Source organism: Bison bison, unplaced genomic scaffold (assembly GCF_000754665.1).
Source record: "Bison bison bison isolate TAMUID 2011002044 unplaced genomic scaffold, Bison_UMD1.0 scf7180017864374, whole genome shotgun sequence".
NCBI classification, from domain to species: domain Eukaryota; kingdom Metazoa; phylum Chordata; class Mammalia; order Artiodactyla; family Bovidae; genus Bison; species Bison bison.
In genome coordinates, this window is record NW_011494946.1 from 1,315,002 (window position 1) to 1,339,984 (window position 24,983).

The window sequence follows — 24,983 nt, forward strand, 5'->3', positions numbered from 1 at the left end:
ATAATTGTTGATAGTAGTCTCTTATGATCCTTTGTATTTCTGTGTTGTCTGTTGTTATCTCTCCATTTTTGTTACTAATTTTATTGATTTGATTTTTCTCCCTTTGTTTTTTGATGAGTCTGGCTAATGGTTTGTCAATTTTACTTATCCTTTCAAAGAACCAGCTTTTGGTTTTGTTGATTTTTGCTATGGTCTCTTTTGTTTCTTTTGCATTTATTTCTGCTCTAAGCCAAACCTGAGAAATTAAGCCCACATTCAGATAAATAGCTGAAAAAATTGTCACAAAAATATTAATAATTAATTTTTCATTAGTGATGGGATCATGTGTGACTGTGGCTTTTTGGTTTTTATCCTTTTATTTCCTAATTATTCAAAACAGACATACACACCTTTTACTATTACTTTTTAAAATAGCATAATGGGAAAATGTCCTTTTGTTATCTATTCACAAAGTATTTAATTAAAATTAATGTGAAAAAATGAACAGAAGTAATGAGAAGTGCTTATTTTTATTGTCTTGGGCAGTATACAATAGCACAATTAACTAAGTGAATGACGGCAAATATGTAAGAATGCTTTATAACGTTTCTCTTCATTGTCTGTTATCAATTAAGCCTTTTATTTGCTTTCATTATCAATAAACTTCAAAGTAGTGGATGCTAAAGAAAAGAAGACATTAGGTTTCCTTGAATACCAAGAGAAGAACCACGCTCAGTTTTTCAAAAATAGTCTGCAAGAAAAGTCTGTCTAATTGACCAGCACACCAAAGCCCAAGTGTACAAAAAGCATTTCATGGAGCTGATCCCAATACAAAAAATGAAAAATAAGAATTGATTAATTGATTTGCAGAGCTTTCTGGTATGGCTGCAAATATTCAGCTATGTTTTATCAACACTGAATGGAAAGTGAATTGAATTCTCCCAGAATTTGCATCCTTGGTATTTACTTTAAAAAATTGTTTTTAGTTTGCTAGAGCAGTAATTTTCTAATTATACTCAACTAGCAAAAAGGGAATTCTGCAGTTCCCCAAAGTACCTAATTTATAATCAAGGAGCTATTCCGCTGAAACTGTGGGAATCTGTTTGTTCCCATCTCTGGTTCATAAGCTTGCAAGCCCATCATTCATTTAAAGCATGAAGATACACAACCCAACATACAAGAAGCCCTGATGTTGGAAGCTTTCTGAACAGCAACAGCAAGAAGACAGCTTAATAAAAGAGAGGAAAAGAATCTAAACCCAGCAAGAGGGCAACAGTTCAGCACTCCTACCGATCACTGATTTGATTTTTAATCTTCTCCAGCTCATCAACTTCTTTCTCTTCTTAATAACTGCTTTATTGGTTTGTGTTTCTCCTGAGGCTTGAGAATAGAGAAAGAAACTTCTATGAACATTTCAGGACTGGGTCATTCAGACTTTCCCTGATGACTCACTTCCACATTCATGACCTCCTGGGCTAATACTGTCAGCAGCAGCAGGCTTGCCTTTGACACCTTTTCACTGCGGTGGGCTTCATAGGATCCAAGGTAACTGGAAACAGATGTGGGTGGGAAACTGCTCTTTCGGAAAAGGTGATGTGCCCTGTGATAGCGGCTTGTACACGTGAACAAAGTGCTCTAGGAGCTCAGAGGGCACAGCAACGCACAGTGATTCTGTTTGGCTTTATGAACAGGGTTGTGGGTTTGGGGAAGGCTTCACAAAGAAGTGTGATATGGAGGCCCGTTCTCATCAGCAAGAGAGTGGAAAGCAAGTGGGGTGATGGTCTAAAGCAGTGGTCCCCAGACATTAACACAGATCACTGAACCTTGCCCCTAAGGTTTCTGACTAAGTCATTTGGAAGTGGGGTTTGAGAATTTTTGATGTTGTTCAGTCGCTAAATTGTGTCCAACTCTTCTGCAACCCCGTGGACTATATAGCCCACCAGGTTCCTCTCTCTGTCCATGACATTTCCTAGGCAAAAATACTGGATTGGTTGCCATTTCCTTCTCCAGGGGATCTTCCCAACTCAGGGATCAAATCTGGGTTTCCCACATTGCAGGCAGACTCTTTACCATCTGAGCCACCAGGGAATTTTGCAATTTTGTAATTCTTCTGAGAAATGGAGTATTTCCTGCCATGAAAAAGTGAAAGCATTAGTTGTTCAGTCGTGTCCAACTCTTTTTGACCCCATGGACTGTAGCCCACCAGGCTCCTCTATCCATGGGATTCTCCACACAAGAATACTGGATTGGGTTGCCATTGCCTTCTCCAGGGGATCTTCCCAACTCAGGGATCAAACCCGGGTTTCCCACATTGCAGGCAGACTCTTTACCATCTGAGCCACCAGGGAATTTTGTAATTTTGTTATTCTTCTGAGAAATGGAGTATTTACTGCCATATCAATAAGCAAAGATGTCACAGTCATTAGCAACTGCAGCCCTCCAAACTGAGCTTCTGAGTCCTAAGAGCATTCAGGGGGAAAGAACACCTGAGATTTGGCAGCCATCAGCCTGCAGTCAGTCCCTATGGTGACACTTAAGGAAGCTCCGTTCAGTTCAGTTCAGTGTCCGACTCTTTGCGACCCATGCACTGCAGCAAGGAAGCTCAGGATGTGAAAAACACAAGATACGGGCCCCAGAGAGCTGAGACATATGAAGGCAATGATTTCAGTAAGCCCAGACTCCTACATCTTCCCATACATAGGAAAGTACTAAATTCCTTAACTTGGGATATCTGGTTTCCCTTAATTAACAATAATCTTCTGATGTTCAGACGATCTGCTCTTTGTCCCTAAACTTCTATGTAAGCTGGCTCCTCCTCTTGGAGCTCCTTCCTTGGAGCAGTTCTCTCAAGGTTACTTGAGATGCTATTTCCTGGTCTTGAAGTCCTAAAAATTCCCACTGAATAAAACATAACTCTCAAGTTTTGGATTGTGAATGCTGTTTAAGTTGACACTTCCTCTGCAGACAGAGTTCTAGGTGCTGCTGCTGCTGCTTGTCCAAGCATCACATCGCTGCCCAAGTTCATGATGCACTAAAATCATCGGTCCACATAAGGTCTTTTGGTTGCCTTTATTTATTTCCTTTCATCTCCACTTTTTTCCTGTATTTCCCTCACTTAGGCAGTTGTCTTAGGTAAGGTGGAAACTGACTCTGAGACTGGGAGTTGCATGATTTTTTTTTTTTTTTTTGGTTAGAGATGGCAAATGAAATATTTCCAGCCTTATCAGTGAACAAGAGCTGTCATAGTCCTCACCGATGGCAGCCCTCCAGTGAGCTGGTGAGCCCTGAGGGAATTTAGGAAGGAAAAGAATTCCTGCCATCTAGCTTCCATCAGACTGCAGCCACTCCCTGTGGTGAGCCCTGAGGGAACTCAGGATGTAAAAATACAGGACACAGGGGCCCAGACAGCTCAGGTGCATGTCAGAAGCATGATTTCAGGGAGCTCAGACTCCCGCATTCCCCATATACAGAAAAGCGCTAAGTCCCTTAATTTGAGATAGCTGGGTTTCTCTTAATTAACATTAATCTTCTCACATTCACATTACCTGCACCTAATTACACAACTCCTACATAACCTGGCTCTCCCTTCCCACCTCCTCAGAACATGTCTCTCGGGGGGTAATTGAGATGCTGCCTCCCGGGCTTGAAGTCCTAAAGATCCCCACTGCATAAAGCATAACTCTCAGCTTTTAGGTTGTGAATATTTTTTATGTCTACAGAGATCTTAGGAGATAACCCAGTTAGGAAGTGGGGGGAGGCAAAATTGGGCAAAGAGACAAGCTGACCCACAATCGATTTCCACTGGGGGCTCAGACAATGCTGTGAGGATGCTCCAGAGCTGAGGTGGACCTTCAGGGTCATCTGCAAAAACGTTAAAGTGAAACTCGCTCAGTCGAGTCCGACTCTTTGAAACCCCATTGATTATACAGTCCATAGAATTCTCCAGGCTAGAATATTGGAGTGGGTAGCCTTTCCTTTCTCCAGGGGATCTTCCCAACCCAGCAACAGAACCCAGGTCTCCCACATTTCAGGCTGATTCTTTACCAGCTGAGCCCCAAGTGAAGCCACAAGGGTCATCCCCAGTTGAGACAAAAGTTGGCCTTGTGTTTCCACACCAGTTGATTGTTGGCTGCTGGCAGTCCCTGGAAGGGGATGTGACCCTGGGTGAGGCAGTTTCTGATGCTAGGGTAGTGCCCAGGGGGAACTGCTGTCAGAGGCTGAGATTCCCTGCAGCTGAAGAAGGGAAGCTTTTGATTCAAAGAAAACTAGGTATGTGTGTACTGATCACTAGGGTTATTTACGATGTATTGTTCAGTGAGAAAAACAAGTTTCAGATACATGTGTGCAGTTCACTCCACTTTCAGAAAACAAACATCTTTGTTATTTTTGTAAATTTCTTGTGTGTTTGAATTTAGAAAGGAAACAGCTCTTTACACATGTTACTTCATGAGTATGAAGTACGAAAGGGAAGGGAAAATTTAATGAGATTATTAAACTTTTTTTTGAGTTATATATCTGTCTTTATTTTTATTTTTTAATGAAATATGGTTGACATAGAATATTATTATTTTGAAGTGTACTGCATGGTGATTTGAAATTTTCAAACATTAAGAAAGATCCCATGATAAGTGCAGTAACAATTTGTCCCAGTTCAAAGTTATTACAATATTATTGACCATATTTCTTGTGCTGGATATTGTATCCGTGTGGCTTGTTTATTTTATAAATGGAGGCTTGTACCATTTAATCTCCTTCATCTGTTTCCTCCTCTTCCCTCTGGCAAACACCTGTTTGTTCTCTGTATCATTGAGTCTGTTCCCATTCTGTTTTGTTCTGTTTTTGCTTTTTGCATTCCATATATAAGTGAGATCAAAAGGTATTTGTTTGTCTCTGTCTGACTTATTTCACTTAGTATAATACCCTGAATTTTGTCCACTCATATTGTCGCAAGTGGCAAACATATTTTTAATGACTGAGCAATATTCCACTCTGGAAAAGGAAATGGCAACCCTCTCCAGTGGGGTTCTTGCCTGGGAAATCCCATGGACAGAGGAATCTGGCAGGATGCAGTTCATGGTCCACAGAAAAGTCAGATACAACTTAGCAACTAAACAAAACAACAATATTCCATTCTGTATATATATCACATATTCTTTATCCATTCATCTATTGATGGATGCTTAGGTTGCTTCCAGATATTGACTATTATAAATAATGCTTCAATGAAAATTGTAGTGCATATATGTTTTTGAATTATTCTCTTTGTTTTCTTTGAGCAAATACTAAGAAGCAAACTTGGTGGATCATATGGTAGCTCCTTTTTTTTTTTTAAATTTTTGAGGAGGCTCCATGCTTTTCCATAGTGCCTGCACCAATTTACAACCCACCACCAGTACAGGAGGGTCCCTTTTCCCACTTCCTCACCATTACTTGCTATTTGTTGCTTTGTTGATAATAACCATTTTGACAGATATAAGGTGGTATTTCATTGCAATTTTAACTTACGTTTACTTAATGATGAATGACATTGAGCATCTTTTCATGTGTCTTGGCCGTCTGTATGTTTTAGGAAGAATGCCTATTCAGGTCATCTGCCAATTTTTAAATCAAGTTGTATTTTTTCAGTTGAGTTGTTGTCAGCTATTTTCATTATATATCTTGTGCTGTTTTAATGACTAAGTGAACATGTCAATTAGATACATTTTTAATGCTACTTTTGTCTGTTTAATTCTTTTGTAATTTTTGGCCACACTGCAAGGCATTGGGGAATCTTAGCTCCCCAATTAGGGATCAAACCCATGCCCCCTGAAGTGGAAGCATGAAGCCCTAAGCACTGGACTTCCAAGAAATGTCCTTAGTTAGATACAATTATTACATTTAATTAGAAAACAGATACAATGTGGCTTATTCATATTACAAAAGGAATATACATCCACTTCTGAGTTCACTTACAATGCAAATTTCTTCAGTGTATTTGAAATATAAATATTCCTAGTGGTGAACAGGTTACCTACAGACAGTTTTGACTTGAAGCCAGCTACGTATTCTGCAGTGGAACCTTTGCCTCTGTCTTTAGGGAGGTTTCTCATCTCCTCCATTTTCTGTTCTGTTCTGGGAGAAATCCTTTGGAGAAGCTGGCCCAGTTCACACCCCTGCTAGCCACACAGGAATGTTCCAGTTATGCAACATGTGTTACACGACTAGCAAGTTAGCCTTTTCCATTTTAGACTCTCAATGGGGGAGGAGGGGGACCTGAAGTTTCACTCTGCATGTCCCTGATGGCTGGTGGCACTCCGTCTCCCACACACTTACTGGCCATTCAGTTATCTTCTTTTACTAAATGCCTCTTCTAGTCTTTATCCATTTACAGTGACGGGTTTGCCTATCATTGATTTCTAGCATTTCTTTGTATGTTTGGTCAAAGCTCATTCCTTGCGTACAAGTCTTGTGAACGTCTTCCAGTTTGCGTGTTGCGTTTTGACTCCCTGTATGATGAACAGAGACACTCAACTTTCATAAAGTCTAACTTAACAGTATTCTCTAGCTAAAGCTTTTGGTGTAGAAATCTTTTCCCATTCAGAGTTTAGGAAAATGCTCTGCTGTGTTTCCCTCTGGAAGCTTTGTTGTTTTATCTTTCATACTTCTGTCTCTGATCTGTGTCAAATTAATTTTTGTTTATGCTGTGAAGTTGATGTCATTTTAAGGATTCAGTGTGTGGGTTTTATTTAGAAAGGTGTATGACAGTCACAGCTATCTAAATGTTAATATTATTATCAATATTGTTTCTTACTTTTCAATTCCCTAATGACCTTTTGAGCTTTCGTGGTGGCTCAGATGGTTAAGTGTCTGCTTGCAGTGCGGGAGACCTGGGTTTGATCTCTGGGTTGGGGAGATCCTCAGGGGGAGGAAATGGCAACCCACTCCAGTATTCTTGCCTGGACAATTCCATTGACTGAGGAGCCTGGTAGGCTACAGTCCATGGGGCCGCAAAGAGTTGGACACGACTGAGTGACTTTACTTTCACTTTCTTTTCAATGACCTTTTAATCTTTATTTTCCTAGCTCTTTAGTACTAATCTGTAGGCTGCTGGGCTTCAAGTTTGAACTTTGTCACTTATGAAGCATAAGCTTTTCAACAGGAGTTTCTCTGTGTATCAGGTCCTGTGTTTGGAAAAACGAGGGTAATAACTGCCTGAATTAGCTCATGAATTGTTATAAGAACCAAACTGGATAATATACAAAGTTCCTTATAAATGGAAATTGCTATGCTAAAGTTGTTCATTTTTTCAACACTGAACTAAGAACTCCGAAACTTCCATTAATAGAAACATTTGACAAATGGATCTCTGAAAACACTTTGAAACCATCAAAGCCTCAAGTTGGGCTAATGTCACTTCATCTCAGGCTCGAGTCTTTGCTCACCGGTGACAAAGCGGAGGTGCGGAAGGGAGCAGTCAACAGTGACACCTTCGGCTCTCCCCAGCCTCGGTGAGGGGCCAGAGGCAGGGAGGCGACAAGCCTGCATGTCTGCTTTCTATCACACACTGTTTCACTATATGAAACCTTTCTGGGTCTGGAGTGAGGGGTATGCAAATAGCGCAGGCCTGGGCTCCTGGCACCTTCTAGCGGTTCTCCACCTGTCCCCAGACCAGCAGCACTGGCACCACCTGGGAATTTGTTTGAAGGCAAATGCTTCAATACACCCGCGTCCTGCTGGCTCAGGAACGCGGCTTGTGGCCCTTAGGGATCCGTGTGCTAACAAGTCTTCCAAGTGATGGTAATCCCCGTTTGATTTAAGAGGCAGGAACAAGACGCTGGAAAGGCTGGTCTCCTGGGCTGGCTCTACAGTTTGTTTATTGCATGGCCTTGAGGTAAACCTCATAACCTTCCTGGACCCTGAGTCCCCCCTTTTAGAAAGATAAATGGAGATAACAGGTCACGAGCCAGAAGGTGATATGTGAAAATACTTCACAAACTATGATTGATGCAGAGCTGTCTCGTTGGTTTGGGTATACTGGTATGGACATAGGAGCAGTATGTCAGAAAGGGACTCATCATATCATTTGCTGAGGCAGAATGGCTTTAAAAAAAAAAAAGATAAAATAGCAAGAGAGTTATTCTGAGAGTTGGGGGCTGCCTTTCAGGGGCAGGCAAGACTAGACCAGTCGAAACAACACCTAGGGCAGTGCCCAGGTAGGTGAGGAGTGCTCCTAGAACTGTGTCAAGGTGGGGATTCTAACTGGGGAGAAGTGAACAATGGTGACCCCCTTCCTTGGCATTTCATCGTCCACCTTTAATCCCTGCCAGATTTGCCTCTGTGATGGACTGAGGGTGAGAGATGGCTCAAGTTATGCCGGAGAGTGCAGAGTCACAGTCAAGAAAAGTTAGCCAGAGGAAATACCTTCATATAATCACAGCTGGCAAAAGGGAAGCCTAATCATTTAGACCCCAGGAAAACACATTCTTTCTGAGTTTAAGAAAATACATTAGCATCTTCCTGAATCCAGATTGAAAAGACTCATTCTCTAGTCATTCAAATGAGGAAGCAATTTTCCAGTAACAATAGGGCTATTAAATGTACCAGTTGAAAATGAGAATAATGTGTAGCTCACCGAGCCAACTTCCAAATCAGGATTCTTTCTTACTCCCCAGCAGACTGGGGATGCTCTCTGTTTCTATATATTTCTTACAAATTGCTTATGTGTATCATAGGATTTTATCGAAATATTTAAAATATAACAGCTGCATATGAAAAGTCTTTGCTCCAAAATTATATTTTCAAGGTGACTATGAACTATGAGTCTAAAGCTGTTTTTCATACACTAAAACTGCTGTTTGTTAGAATTGCTAGCGTGTTCTTTTCCTTTCAGGATTCTTTCTTCCTTTAAGGTATCATTTGTCTATAGAAGACACTTTTTCAAGGCAATGGGAAACGGAGTTTCAAATGCCCAACATTATGCTACATTTACTGATAAAATTATGCATGCCCCTTTTGGGTTCAAGGGGGGATATAATATGACCATGAGAGTGTTGTTTTGTTGTGGGTTTTTTTTTTTTTTTCCATTTTATGGCAAAACTCCTTTCAAATAATGGGACATCTGGTCCTGTGTCATCTACCAAGCCAGCACTGACAGAGAAGAACCCAATGGATGAGGTCTCCCTGGCATACTTGGAAACTGTCACTTGGAAAATAAAGTGGCAGGGAGCTGGCTTGGCTTAAACAGCACATGAGTCCCTCCTCCAACTCTGAGTCAGAATAATCACAGAAACCTCCATAACTTCAGACATGGGGTTTAGCATCCCCTGCTGCCACAAAAACCTGAACTTAGATGACTCTAATTTCCAGCATGGTGGCCGTGGTGTGTCCATTCACCGGGGTATCACAGATTCCCTGTAACTCAAAACAAGATAAATATTGTAGTGATATCATATTACTAGCTATACAGCTTAACTTCTTCTTGATTTGTAAAATGGACCTTATGTTTAGAGGAGATTTAGGTTCAAACTGAGCAGAAAGTACTGAGAATCCCACACAGCCCTGCCCCCGCACGTACGTCGCCGACTCCACCGCCGACTCCACCGCCGACACCCTGCCGCAGAGTGGCACGTTTGGCGCCACTGAGGAACGTTTACTGACACAGCAGTATCCCCCAGGCCCATCGCTTACACCCGCGTTCACCCTTGGTGTTGGACATTCTGTGGGGTTTGGCACCGCTGTAGGCTCCTACAGAATAGTTTCAGCGCCCTGGAAACCCCTCTGTGCTCCAGCTGTTTATCCCACCCTCTCCCCCAACCCCGGAAACCACTGGCCTCTACTATCGCCATGGTTTCGCTTTTCAAGGTTGCCGTATAGCTGGAATCATAAAGCATGTAGCTCTTTCTGTCACTAAGGAGCATGTATTTAAGGTTCCTCTATCTCTTCCTGGCTTGATAGCTTGTTTCTTTTTAGAACTGAATACTATTCCATTGCCTGGATGGATCGCAGTCCATTTATTCATTCACCTTCTGAAGAACATCTTGGTTGCTCCCAAGTTTTCACAATTACGGATGAAGGTACAACCATTCTTCTGCAGTTTGTATAGACGTAAGTTTTCGACTCGTTTGGGTAAATAACAAGGAGCGCCATTTCTGGGCTGTAAAAGTGTTTTTCCTTTTTAATAAGAAGCTTGCAAACTGTCTTGTAATGTATGTGTACCATCTTGCATTCCCACGAGCAGCGAGTGGAAATTCCTATTATTCCACATTTTTGTCAGGTTTTGGAGCTGTGTTTTGAATTTCGGCTGTTCTAATAGGTGTGTAGTATAGTATCCTCTCGTGGTTATTTTAATCTGGAGCTTCCTTAATGACACATGATGTTGATCATCTTTGCATATGCTTTTTAAAACCAGAAATATAATTGCTTCACAGTGTAGTCAGCTCTACTCTCGCTTCGTGTGCCCTCTCCCCCAACCGTGTCCATGTCACACGCGTGTCTGTGACACGTGGGTCTTCGGTAAGGTATCTTTTCAGGCATCCTGCTCATTTTTTAACTGGGCTCTTCATTTTGTTAGTGTTGAGTTTTAAGAATCCTCCATATGTTTTGGATAATATTTCTTTATCAGATTTTTTTTTTCAAATAATTTTCCCCAGTCAGTGACTTGTCTTTTCATTCTCTTGATGGTTTCTTTTACAAGGCAGGCATTTTTAACTTTAATGAAGTTTAGCTTGTCAATTATTTCTTATATGGGTCATGCCTTTGAGGTTGTATCAAAAAAGACATCATCATAAACAAGACTACCTAGATTTCCTCCTATGCTGTCTTCCAGCAGTTTCATGGTTTTGCATTTGATTTTTAGGTGGGTGATCCACTCTGAGTTCCATTTAGTGAAGAAATGTGTAAGGCTTGTATCTAGATTCCGTTTTGCTTTTGATTTTGCATGTGGGTATCTGTTCTTACACCTTTTGTTGAAAGACTATTTTCTTTTTCTCCACTGATTGCCTTTGCTCCTTTGTCAAAGACCACTTGACTGTATTCATGTAGTTTTATTTCTGGATTGATCTATTTGTCTATTATTTTGCTGATAGCACCCTGTCTTGATTACCATATCTTTATACTCAGTCTTTAAGTTAGTTTCAGTCTTCTGACTCTCTTCTTCTCTTTTAATAGAGTGTTGGCTATTCTAGATCTTTTGCTTCTCTGCACAAACTTTATAATCAGACAGTACCCACACAATTACTTCCTTATGTTTTGATTGAGATGGCAGGGAATCTATAGACCTATTGGGAAGAACAGCCATCTGGACAATACTGAGTCTTCCTGTGTATGAGCACAAAATGTCTCTTCATTTATTATTCTCTGGTATCTTTCATCAGAGTCTTGTAGCCTTCCTCATGAAATTATTGTACATCTTTTGTTAGATCTATGTCTAAGTGTTAATCTGGTGGGGGATGCTAGTAAAGGGCGTCATGGTTTTAATCTCACATTCCGCGGTTCACATCATCGCAGCACGAGGGCTTTCTCCATTTGCTGTCGTGGGGCGACCCTTCCTTGCAGCGCGTGGGCGTCTCACTGCGGTGGCTTCTCCCGTCGTGGAGCACGGGATCTGGGGCGCAGGCTCAGCAGCTGCGGCCTGTGGGCTTAGCTGCTCCTTGGCATATGGGATCTTCACACGCCAAGGACAGAACTGGTGTCCCCTGCACTGGCAGCTTTTTTTTTTCTTTTAAAAATTGGAAGATATTTACTTTACCATACTGTGTTGCTTTCTGCAACACAACAACTTAAATCAGCCATAAGTGTGGGTGTGTCCCCTGGAACCTCCCCTCCCCCCCGCCCTTCCCCATCCCACCCCTCTAAGTTGTCAGAGTGCAGGTGGGACGCCTTGTCACACGGCAGCTTCGCACCAGCCGTCTGTTTTACATTTGGTGGTGCGTGCGTCTCAATGCCACGCCCTCAACCCGTCCCCGCCTCTTCTCCCCCTGCTGTGTCCGCAAGTCCGCTCTCTCTGTCTGTGTCTCTATGCCCACCCTGCAAACGGGCTCATCAGCACCAGTTTTCTAGATTCCACACAGGTGCATTAATATATGATGTTTTTCTCTTTCTGAGGTTACTTCACTCTGTATAACAGGTTCATCCACCTCACTAGAACTGACTCAAGTTCATTAAGTTTTCTGGCTGGGTGATATTCCTTTGTATATGTGTGCCACATCTTCTTTATCCATTCGTCTCCCCATGGACATCTAGATTGCTCCTGTGTCTTAGCGATTATGATAATGCTGCAACGAACACTGGGGTACATGTGTCTTTTTGAATTATGGTTTTCTCAGGGTAAATGCCCAGTAATTGGATTGCTGGGTCTTATGGTGGTTTTATTACTAGTTTTTTTTTTTTTTTTTTTTTTAAGAAATCTCCATACTGTTCTCTATAGTGGCTCAATCAAGTTACATTCCTACCAACAGTGCAAGAGCGTTCCCTTTTCTCCACATCCTCTCCAGCATTTATTGTTTGTAGATCTTTTAAATGATGGCCATTCTGACTACTATTGTGTAACACCTCACTGTAGTTTTGATCTCTCTAATAATGAGTGATGTTGAACGTTTTTTCACGTGTTTGTCGGCCATCTGTGTATCTTCTTTGGAGAAATGTCTGTTTAGGTCTTCTTCCCGTGTTTTGATTGGGCTGTTTGTTTTTATGATGTTGAGCTGCATGGGCTACTTGAATATTTCAGTGATTAATCCTTGTCAGTTGCTTCATTTGCAATTATTTTCTCCCATTCTGAGGGCTGTCTTTTCATTTTGTTTATAGTTTCTTTGCTGTGCAAAGCCTTTTAAGTTTAATTAGGTTCTACTTCATATTTTTTGTCTTTATTTCCATTATGCTAAGAGGTGGATCATAGAAGATTTTGCTGCAGTTTATGTCAGAGTGTTCTGCCTATGTTTTTCTCTAAGAGTTTTATAGTTTCTGTTCTTAAATTTAGGTCCTAATTTATTTTTTTGTATGGTGTTAAAAATCATCCTATTTCATTCTTTTACATGTAGCTGTACAGTTTCCCCAGCACCACTTACTGAAGAGGCTGTCTTTCTCCATTGTATATTCTTGCCTCCTTTATCAAAGATAAGATGCCCATAGGTGTATGGATGTATCTCTAGGCTTTCATCTTGTTCCATTGGTCTATATTTCTGCTTTTCTGCCAGGACCATACTGTATTGATGACTGTAGCTTTGTAGGATAGTCTGAAGTCAGGAAGGTTGATTACTCTAGTTTCATTTTTCTTTCTCAAGATCGCTTTGGCTATTTGGGATCTTTTGTGTTTCCATACAATTGTGAATGTTTTTGTTCCAGCTCTGTTAAAAAAAATGTCATTGGTAATTTGATAGAGATTGTGTTGAAACTGTAGACTGCTTTGGGTAGTATAGTCATTTTCACAATATTGATTCTTCCCATCCAAGCACATGATATATCACTCTGTTTTTGTCATCTGTGATTTCTTTCATCAGTCTTATAGTTTTTTGTGTATAAGACTTTCTCTCCTTAAGTAGATTTACTCTTATGTTTTTAATTAATTTTTGTTGCAGTGGTGAATGTGATTGTTTCCTTAATTTCTCTTTCTGATTTTTCATTGTTAGTATAGAAATGCAAGGGATTTCTGAGTATTGATTTTGTACCCTGTGACTTTAGGAAATTCACTGATGAGCTCTAGTAACTCTTTTTGATAGTATCCTAAAGACTGCTGAATTTCGTCAAAAGCTTTTTCTTCATCTGTTGATATTATCTTATGATTTTTATCTTTCAGTTTGTTAATGCTATGTATCACATTGATTGATTCAAGTCTATTGAGCTATCCTTGCACCCCTGGGAGAAATCCCTTTATCATGAGGTACAATCCTTTGGATGTGGGATTCTGTGTGCTAGACTTTTGTTGAGGATTTTTGCATCCATGTTCATCAGTGATATGGGCCTGTGACTTTTTGTGTGTGTGATGTCGTGGTCTGGTTTTTTTCTTTGTGTGTGTGATGTCGTCGTCTGGTTTTTTTTCTTTGTAGCCTGTGATGTCGTTGTCTGGTTTGGGCATCAGGGTGACAGTGGCCTCGTAGAATGAGTTTGGAAGTTTCCTTCCTCAGCAATTTTTGGCAGAGTTTGAGAAGGGTAGGCATTAGCTTTTCTCTAAACATTTGATAGAATTCACCTGTGAAGCCATCTGGCCCTGGGATTTTGTTTTTTTGTGAGAGTTTTGATCACAATTCTGATTTCTCTGCGTGTGACTGTCCGTAATTCCTGTTTCTTCCCGGTCAGTCTTGGAAGGTTAATTTGTCGGTTTCTTCCAGGCCGTCCATTTTATTGGCATAAAGTTGCTCATAGCAGTGTCTTATGTTCCTTTGTGTTTCTCATTGTCTGTGATAACCTGTCCTTTTTCATTTCTAATTTTGTTGATTTGAGTCAACAAATAAAAGTAGAATTTCTCACATATATATCCCTATATTATAAAACTAATGATTGTAACCCAAGATTTTCAATATCTGAAAAGATAAATGACACTTTTCTAGAGGTGCCCAATACATCAAAATTACGGATGGAGGGTCAGGACTTATAATAACACTACACTAATCACTTAACATTATAAAATTATAATAGATAATATTGTAAATATAAAATTATATATATATATATAAAAATGCAGAATCACATCCATATTCAAGAAATAACTTTGCTCTTGCTGCCAATATATTACTTATTTGTATAAGGCATGACCAAATAAATAATGTCCAAAGAATACAATCAATCACATTAAGTATATCAATACAATGTTTCTTTTCAAAAACATGCAAGGCATTCAAGTGATGATATTAGAAGAAAGGCAAGGAATTCTGTTGACTTAGTGTGGCAGATTGAATTTTCCAAGGATGAACATGTTCTTTCCCTTCCTGAATCTTCTGTGAAGAGGTAGGATTATGCTCTTTCCCCTTTATTTTGGGACAAACTTATGACTCTAGTATAAATGATGCCCTGTGGAATTTGAGGCTAATTTATGAAAGTTGAAACAGCGTCCACCTGATTCTCTTCTGGGACATTTGCTCTTGGAATTCAGCCACCAAGCTGCACAAAAGCCCAGGCTACATGAAAATGCTACAGTCACAGATGTTCTCAATGACCACACCAGGTAGGAGCTTGGTCGATAGCCAAAATCAACAACCAGACGTGTGGCTAGGTGAGCAGATGACTCTAGTCCCCAGACATCAAGTCACCATCAAAGCCTTTCCAGGTGTTCTCCAGAGAGCAGGGAGGAGACTAGCAATGAGCTCAAGCACAGTTGGCAGCTACACTTGGGTCCGGGGCTGAGAGTCCACAGGGAGGCTTGGAGGACATTGACATAGGCCCAGTGCTGGGCATTCTCGTGAGGTCCCTGCTGTGCTGACATCATATATCCCTCCAGGTTTCCTCTTAGGGGAGGGTGGCCCCCACCTTGTACATCTCTCAGCCAAATACTGTAAAAACAGAAAGCATCTCATGAGTGAAATGTATCAAAATAGATCTCAGGGAGACAGCAGTAAGTGGTCTTGAAGAGAGATCTTAGTTCACTGACTGAGAATTGAATCTAGGTAACCTGGATGGAAACCAGGAATCCTGGCCACTAGACCACCAGGGGCTAGATGATAAGAGAAACCTTTTAAACTGTTTAAACTTGCGGGAAAATACACACCCAGAGAGAAAGGGTGTGGGTGTCCCTCACTAAGGAGGATGAGTGCAGTGAGGAGGTGATTTAATTCCTTATACAGGACAATTCTTCTGGGCCTTTACTTACCTTTAGCTAATTATCTTGTTTCTTTCACACATCTGACCTGCCTAGGATTCTCCCCAACACACGTGCACGAGTTTTTGCTAAGATGGTCCCAGCACAGAGGCCTGTGGGCACATGTCCACACTTACTATGGGGTGGTGTCTCCTCCCACTTGAACCACCAAGGAGACCTCCTGTGCCTGTGCAGTCCTGGAAGCTTCCCTTGACCTCAGGAGTCTCATCTCTTCCTCATCTCTCTTCCTTCTCATCTGTCTTCCTCAGCAGAGCTCTGCTTCTGCCACTAGCTTTGTCCTTGGAGTGTCTGGGGGAAAAGAAACCTCAATTTTACTCTGCTTGACAAACACCAGCTTCTCAGCCCAGAGGGGCATCTACCTCCTGCCTCAGAATGACCTCCACTTGACTGAGCCTGCAACAGAACGGGCCTCTGACGTGTCTGTGGACCCGGAGTCCTCTATCTCAGTTTACCCCTAGACAGTTCTTCTCTGTCATATTCCTTATCTTTCAGAAGTATGGGTAAAGTTTGGCTTCAAGCTCATTCATGTTAAAATTGACACAGACCTGGAATCCATCCTCACTAGGTTAGGTTAGGTTATTAGGAGTTTTGATTTGCACCTTGGAAAGTAGGTTTCCTCCCAACTACCCCCATATAACAGGGCTGAGACGCTGACCTGGACTAGCCCTGTCTTGGGAACAGCACTTGCCCCATCCAGCTTTGGAGGTCAAGGAGTTAGACCACAGATGGTAATAGGGCCCCTGTTGGTTAACAGCTTTGTCCTGCTGACGTCTCGGTACAATCAAGAGGAAATATAAATGATTCCATTGACTTTGATTCCATATTCCTTTGTATGTAACCATATAGCCAGAAAACCTATTTTAGTTGTGAATGCATCTTTTCAACATCAGAGAAGCTTTGTATAAACTAAACATATAGCTGATGGAGTCACAGTCATAAGTAGTCAGTTTCCCTTGACAGAGCAGTTTTTATCACAATTTACCATCATCAGGCATAGGCACTCAGAGAATACTCTGAGGCACTCATTTAAAGATTTAGTTTTAAAACTGAGAAAACATCTAAATATTCATTTGTGACTGATACCAGTAAAAGCACACTGGTTACTAATGCAACAGAACCGAATTTGGATCCTGTCTGGGGAATTCACCATACAGTCTTAAACAAGACTTCTTTGCATCCATTTCAGTTCAGTTCAGTTCATTTCAGTCACTCAGTCGTGTCCAACTCTTTGCGACCCCATGGACTGCAGCACACCAGGCCTCCCTGTCCATCACCAACTCCCAGAGCTTGCTCACACTCCTGTCCATTGAGTCAGTGATGCCATCCAACCATCTCATCCTCTGTCGTCCCCTCCTCCTGCCTTCAATCTTTCCCAGCACCAGGGTCTTTTCCAAAGAGTCAGTTCTTCGCACCAGGTGGCCAAAGTTTTGGAGTTTCAGCTTCAGCATCTGTCCTTCCAGTGAACACCCAGGACTGATTTCCTTTAGTCCTGTTTCCTTTGCATTTGTTTTCTTAACTCAAAAGTTGTTCTGAGTTGAATGCTATGATTTATATGACAGCATACAAGGAAGAGCTTGAAATACTGTTGCACATCTTTAAATGCTACTTCAATCTGTATATAAAGCTTTTCTGTGGTTTCATGTTATCTACTAGATAATATTGGAGGAGTTCTTTGCTTTGTAATGTGTTTCAAACTGACTATGGCCCTTATACAATAACTGATGCATAGATACCAGTATTTTTGCTAAAGGAAGGATGGAAGGAAGAAGGAAGGCAGGCAGACAGATATGAACATGAAAAGATTTGAAAGTCTATAATTATTCGAGTTGCAAATATGTTGTATATATAACCTTTTTTGAATGTCTTTAAAGTTTGATGGTGATTTTTCAGAATCACTCATCTTTTGTGAAGTGAAAGTGTTAGTTGCTCAGTCCTCTGACTCTTTGCGACCCCATGGACTGTAACCCACCAGGTTCCTCTGCCCATGGAATTCTTCAGGCAAGAATACTGGAGTCAGTAGTCATTCCCTTTTCCAGATCTTCCTGACCCAGGGATCAAACCCAGGTCTCCAGCATTAGAGGCAGAGTCTTTACCGCACATTGTATTAAACACTCACCTAGATTTTGTACCCCCCCACTCAATGCAGGGTTTTACAGAAAGCTTTTTGTTTTTATCTCTAAGAAGATAATCATAAAGCTGTATTGCCCACTGAATTTATGTCATAATTATCACCTTGTTAATAAACAATAAAAAAATTGGAACATCAGCAGGCATCTGACTTGGGAGATCTGATAAAAACTTCAGGAAGCCAACAAAAATGAAAGAGATAAACATCACTTTTAGGCTCCAATCTAGGAGCGGTCTGTAGCCCAGGTGTCTGAACAGCATGCGCTGCTCAACGAACCTACTTTTCACAAGCTCATATATGGTAGCTGGTTCCCAAGCCAACCCACAAAAGCCTATTTAATGACTAATTTGCCTGAAGTAGTCTTTGTGTTTACAGGACGATGTGGTCAAGGTTTCCCCATGGGATGGCAGGAATATGCCTGTCTCTCTGGACTCTGTGAGATAGGAAGTTCTTTTTCTCCTTTTAATCCCTTAAACCTGTATTTAACAGCGAGATGGATTCACTAGCTGGGGGTTACTGAGGATTGGTTAGTATAGAACATTGGCTTTAGATTGGGTTTAACAGGGATGAAGATGAGAGGAGGCATTTTGGGGATGAGGAAAAAGATAGATGTTAAGTAATTAAGGGATCATACATGATAATATTGACTTTTTTTGCCATGTAAATTGGATTACAACTTGCCTTTTGATTTTCATTTAGTAGTGTCCTAAAGATCTTTCTACAGCAGAAAAAATGTGGAGAGGGCCACTACATTCTTTCTGATGCCTTTTTAATACTTGAAGTTCAGTTCAGTTCAGTCTCTCAATCCTGTCCAACTCTTTGTGACTCCATGGACCATAGCACAGCAGGCCTCCCTATCCATCACCAACTCCCGGAGTTTACTCAAACTCATGTCCATCAAGTCAGTGATGCCATCCTACCATCTCATCCTCTGTCATCCCCTTCTCCTCCTTCCTTCGATCTTTCCCACCATCAGGGTCTTTCCATTGAGTCAGTTCTTTGCATCAAGTGGCCAAAAGTATTGGAGTTTCAGCTTCAGCCTCAGTCCCTCCAATGAATATTCAGGACTGATTTCCTTTAGGATGGACTGGTTGGATCTCCTTGCAGTCCAAGGGACTCTCAAGAGTCTTCTCCAACACCACAGTCCAAAAGCATCAATTCTTCGGTGCTCAGCCTTCTTCACAGTCCAACTCTCACATCCATACATGACCACAGGAAAAACCATAGCCTTGACTAGACGAAACTTTATGGCAAAGTAATGTCTCTGCTTTTGAATATGCTATCTAGGCTGGTCATAACTTTCCTTCCAAGGAGCAAGGGTCTTTTAATTTCATGGCTGTAGTCACCATCTGCAGTGATTTTGGAACCCAGAAAAATAAAGTCTGTCACTGTTTCCACTGTTTCCCCATCTATTTGCCATGAAGTGATGGGACCGGATGCCATGATCTTCACTTTCTGAATGTTGAGCTTTAAGCCAACTTTTTCACTCTCCTCTTTCACTTTCATCAAGAGGCCCTTTAGTTCCTCTTCACTTTCTGCCATAAGGGTGGTGTCATCTGCATATCTGAGGTTATTGATATTTCTCCCAGGAATCTTGATTCCAGCTTGTGCTTCTTCCAGCCCAGCGTTTTTCATGATGTACTCTGCATAGAAGTTAAATAAGCAGGGTGACAATATACAGCCTTGACGTACTCCTTTCCTGATTTGCAGTCAGTCTGTTGTTCCATGTCCAATTCTAACTGTTGCTTATTGACCTGCATACAGGTTTCTCAGGATGCAGGTCAGGTGGTCTGGTATTCCCATCTCTTTCAGAATTTTCCAGTTTCTTGTGATTTAGGACTTGAAACATTCCATCACTTAATTAATCATTTAATTAATCCGTGAGAGGTGGCCATTCACCCCATCGCCATCTCTTAGGACAAACAAGAGATTAGTATGTAAACAATAAAGAAAGCAGGATTGGCCCAAGATAGCTAGATGCATGTGAAAGAAATGATTTCAGCAAGTGCGGGGGCTTGCATCTTCCCAGGCGTAGAGATCACTAAATCCCTTCATGTGAGAGATTTAGTTTTCTCTTAGTTAACAGTAATGCTTGCATATTCAGATTACCTGCCCCTTGCTGCAAATTTGTATACAGCCCGGATCCTCCCCTGCCTCCTTGGACTCTGCTCTCTTGGGGTCACCTGAGATGCTGTCTCCTGGACTCGAGTCCTAATGTTCTCACCGAATAAAGTAACGTTGTTTTCAGATTGTGACTGATTCTTTGGTCGACACTCTCCTTTTACTGCCTCTGTGTTTCTGTTTCTTTACTGTCATAAAGAATGTTTTTATTTATCCATAAAGTCTCCTATGTTTTAGATGAAGCTGGAGGTTTTGAAAAACATTATACACAGAATGTTTAGCAGTATTTTATCTTATAATCATATAATTATATGTGCTTTTATTTGTAAAATAAAATTTTTACACATTCATTGTGTAACTTAAGAGCTACAAGAAATCAGTTATTTTGGTGTATAATTACAAATATTTTTGCTGGGTCCCCAGAGAAGCTTTTTACAAGGATTCCTTCTGTGCAGGGGGCAGAAAGTGACCTTCCCAAGCATCATAGGGACAGTCTCCCTAGGGTAACCTGTTGACTCCTATTGAGTTGTTGAGTGGAGGGTAAGTCTCTCACCTTAATGTTATTCTTTCCTTCCACAAATCTTGGCCTCTAATCCCCAAGTCAAAGAAGTAGACATTTCTAGACCTATATTCACACCTCATTAAACTTTCTATCACCTTGCTGAAATAAGAACTGTTCTCACAGCAGTTCTCAAAGGCTGGGCGCTCATGTGGCGAGGGCGCCATCTCGTGTTCTGTGTGCCTCATTACGTCTCTAAACCAGAAAAAAGAACCAGGCTGAAACTGCAGTGTGCAGGCAGGGTAGCACGCTGCTACTGTTAACTATGCTACCCCACTCCAGTACTCTTGGGTGGAAAATCCCATGGGCAGAGGAGCCTGGTGGGCTGTAGTCCATGGGGTCGCTAAGAGTAGGAGATGACTGAGCGACTTCACTCTCACTTTTCACTTTCATGCATTGGAGAAGGAAACGGCAACCCACTCCAGTGTTCTTGCCTGGAGAATCCCAGGGACGGTGGAGCCTGGTGGGCTGCCGTCTATGGGGTCGCACAGAGTCTGACTCGACTGAAGCAACTTAGCAGCAGCAGCAGCAGCAGGAAGCTTTTCTGGTGATTTTCAGATGTCAGCAGATCAAAGCTCACTAATAAAATTACTATTTTAATTACATTTTATTATGACTGAGATATCTCCAAATGGCAGCCCTCACATCTGGGGTACTTGGAAGTATCCCAGAAAAATACATAGGCACACCTTTGGGCTTTGATTTGTGGGAAAATCAGGATCGCAGAAATTAGATCAAATGTACAAAGATGAGCATTATCAAAGATTTTCTTACTTTACTGATAAGTTCTAAACAAATTTAAACTCTACCAAATGTTACATTCCATTGCTACATTGGTCAGACACTCAGTCCTGTCTGACTCTTTGCGACCCCATGGACTGTAGCCCACGAGGCCCTTCTGTCCATAGGATTCTTCAGGCAAGAACACTGGAGTGGGTTGCTGTTTCCTTCTCAAGGGGATCCTCCCCACCCAGGGACTGAACCCATGTCTCTATGTCTCCTGCATTGGCAGGCGGGTTCTTTAGACTAGTACCAAGAGTATCCTTCACTCCCTGATAGCTTGACAAGGTGGCACTGAATTCAGGGCAAAGACTTCTACAGAGCAAACTTTGGCAAAGAAGGGTTTCCCTTGTAGCTCAGCTGGTAAAGAATCCGCCTGCATGTGGGAGACCTGGGTTCAATCCCTGGGTTGGGAAGACCTCCTGGAGAAGGGAAATGCTACCCACTCCAGTATTCTGGCCTGGAGAATTCCATGGACTGTAGAGTCCATGGGGTCGCAAAAAGTTGGACACGACTGAGTGACTTTCACTTCACTTTGGCTAAGAAGCAGCAGGAGATGGTAGTAAAAGCGTGTTTTTTTTTTCTTCCTTAATCTTTATTATTTATTTGGCTGCACCAGGCCTTAGTTTTGGCATGAGGGATCTTTAGTTGTCGCGTGTGAGCACTCAGCTGAGGCACGTGGGATCTAAGCCCCTGACCAGGGATTGAACCTGGGCTTCCCACATTGGAATCACGATCTTAATCACTAGACCAGCAGGGAAATCCAGAAGTGTGGTTTTTAAAGCCATGCTGCTTGGGATTGAATCCTGGCTCTCCAAGTCTCCATTTCCCCACCTACAGATGAGACCAGAAATAGTAGTTACAAGGATGCTGTAAAACTTACGGCACACGCTGAAATCGAGTTCACTTTAAAAAAAAAACGAAAATCATGCATCATGTCCTCTATTGAATAACCAAGGATAGCCAGCATTAGAGTTTTAGGGTCTGAATGGTCTTGTTTAGAATCATACATTTAACATCACATAAGGAAGGAAGCCTAAAACTTACCCTCAGGTTTATTTTTGTTCTCTTGACATCAGCCAGCGATAGCAGCCTTGTTTTCTGTGCTGAAAAAAATGCATTTCAAGGTTCAATGCAGTGAAATAATTCAAAAAAGTTAAGGAGTGTGGGAGAAATCTGGAAGCCTCCACGTTATCAGAGTTTTTCAAAGAGGAGAAAAGCCAGCTGGTTTGCAGTGAAAAGGTGTCTGCTCCTAGAGCTTAGCTCCCTCTTCACCTTTTATTGCATTATAGTCACTGAATCCAAAGCAAGTGGCATAGCGTATCTCAACAGCCTGAGCGATTGGAAAAATTAAAACAGAAGCCCACTTCATGATACAAAGTGAAATCACAGAATTTAGAAATGAGATGTGCAGAGACCCAAAGATGCAACAAAATTAATAATGAAAGCTAACTCCAGAGGCCCTTTCCAATATCCAAACATCAGCAGACGAAACGAAAGGTCACTAAAATGACATTTTTTTTTTTTTTTGTAACTGGCTCTTAAGAGTACTGATCAATCTAGTCATTTAAACCTGTGTGGTTTGGAGACATCTCCTCAGCTTTACAAACACTGTTGATCTCCTGACCTTGGCTCCTCTTGGCAGCAGAAGGAGCTGACATTTATTGTGGATAAGGAGAGAGGCCCTGTTTAGGTCAATTACTCTGCATCTCAGAGGACTGAGCCAGAACTGAAAGCAAGAAGCCCATAAAGGTCTTGGAGAAATTATTCCTAAGGGTGAAAATATTTCCTAATGTGGACACAGGGGGAAGCTCCTGTGAATACTGGAGAGCAGAAACCCTGAGGAAGACAGTTGACAATCCAGGTGAGCACCTCTTCACTGTGAGAGGTCATCTACCCAGACGACCCGCAGCTGCAGCAGACATGTTTGAAAAGTGTGACAGTGTCAGTCGCTCAGTCATGTCTGACTCTTTGCAACCCCATGGACTGCAGCCCACCAGGATCCTCTGTCCATGGAATTCTCTAGGCAAGGATACTGGAGTGGGTTGCCATGCCCTTCTCCAGGGGATCTCACTGACCGAGAGGTTGAACCCAAGTCTCTTGCCTTGCAGGCAGGTTCTTTACCATCTGAGCCACCCGGGAAGCCCCTACATAAGCTGCACACAATATTTCCTCAGCTTTGTCTGGTTTCAGCATCAGCCGTGGTGGACAGCTCCTCTGCAGGCTGACAGTCACACATCTGGACTCATCACTGTTCATACTCAACATTTTTCTAAAACTAAGGAAACTTGCTCAGGAAGTGTGGGAAAGTCAGCAAGTCCCTAACTCTAACCCTAGGGACACAATTGAACAATGGGAGACTGGGTCCCTATAAAAAATGTCCCAGGCACTCATTCTTTGGTGGGAACAATTCTTTTTTTTTTTTTTTTAAGACTATTTTGAAAAATGCAGATGCCTCAAAATGCAGAGACCTTCAATAAGGCCTTTATTGAATTTGTTACAATATTCCTTTATGATTTGGTTGTTTGACTGCATGGAATGTGGGATCTTAGCTCGCTGACCAGGGATCAAACTCTCACTCCCTACACTGGAAAGCAAAATCTTAACCACTGGACCGCTGGGGATGTCCCTGCTGGGAACAAGTCTGAGATGCATCTGGCAAGGTTTCTCGGTAGGATTGATTGCCACTTGCCTATAGCAGTTACCAGCTTGAACAACAGACATCTTTTGAAGCTCCTTCCTTGTCTCATCTCACTTTTCTCTCTTGTTTCTTGGGATAAACTCCCCTGTCCCCTTCCACATCTGCCTGCACTTAAGTCGCAGGCTCTGCTTGTCAAGAAACCCAAACCTAAAGACATCATATTCTGATTTGGATATTGCCTGGCTTCTCCCATTCAGCTCACTCTCACTTACCCTGGCTTCCCTGCCGTAAATCTTCAGCCATCTGACACCTCTTGGGGGGAAAACAAAAGCCTGACCCTCTTCCCTTGCAAAGCTGCAAAGGTTGCCTTTTAGGTTGGGAAGCAAAAGCTAGAGGGAGTCTTCTAGGATCCCGGCTCTCATGACTGCAGAGCGACCTCCAGGGATCAGGAAAGTCTCCGGGACTGTCTACAACAGCACCTTGCTGTACTCTTCCACATGCCTGCGTTTCAGGCTGAGTTCCCTGAATGATGCTATTATGTCTGGAACATGGTGGGGAAACATGCTGTACCTGGCTCCTTCACACATCTCGTTCACAGCTGCTGCAGCCATGCCAAGCGTTTACTTGAGCACCATGCTTTCTTTTTAAGGTACTCTAGAGCCTGGTTCATTGACGTTGTTTAGTTGCTCAGTTGTGTCCAACTCTTTGTGACCCCCTGGACTGTATCCCGCCAGGCTCCTCTGTCCATGGGATGTCCCTCCCAGGCAGCCATCCCGCCACTGCCTGTGGTGAGCCCTGAGGAGCTCTGACCCCAGAGGGCTGAGAGGGGAATGAAAGGAGAGATTTCAGTGAGCCCTGAGCAGAGTACATCATGAGAAACACTGGGCTGGAAGAAGCACAAGCTGGAATCAAGATTGCCGGGAGAAATATCAACAACCTCAGATATGCAGATGACACCACCCTTAAGGCAGAAAGTGAAGAAGAACTAAAG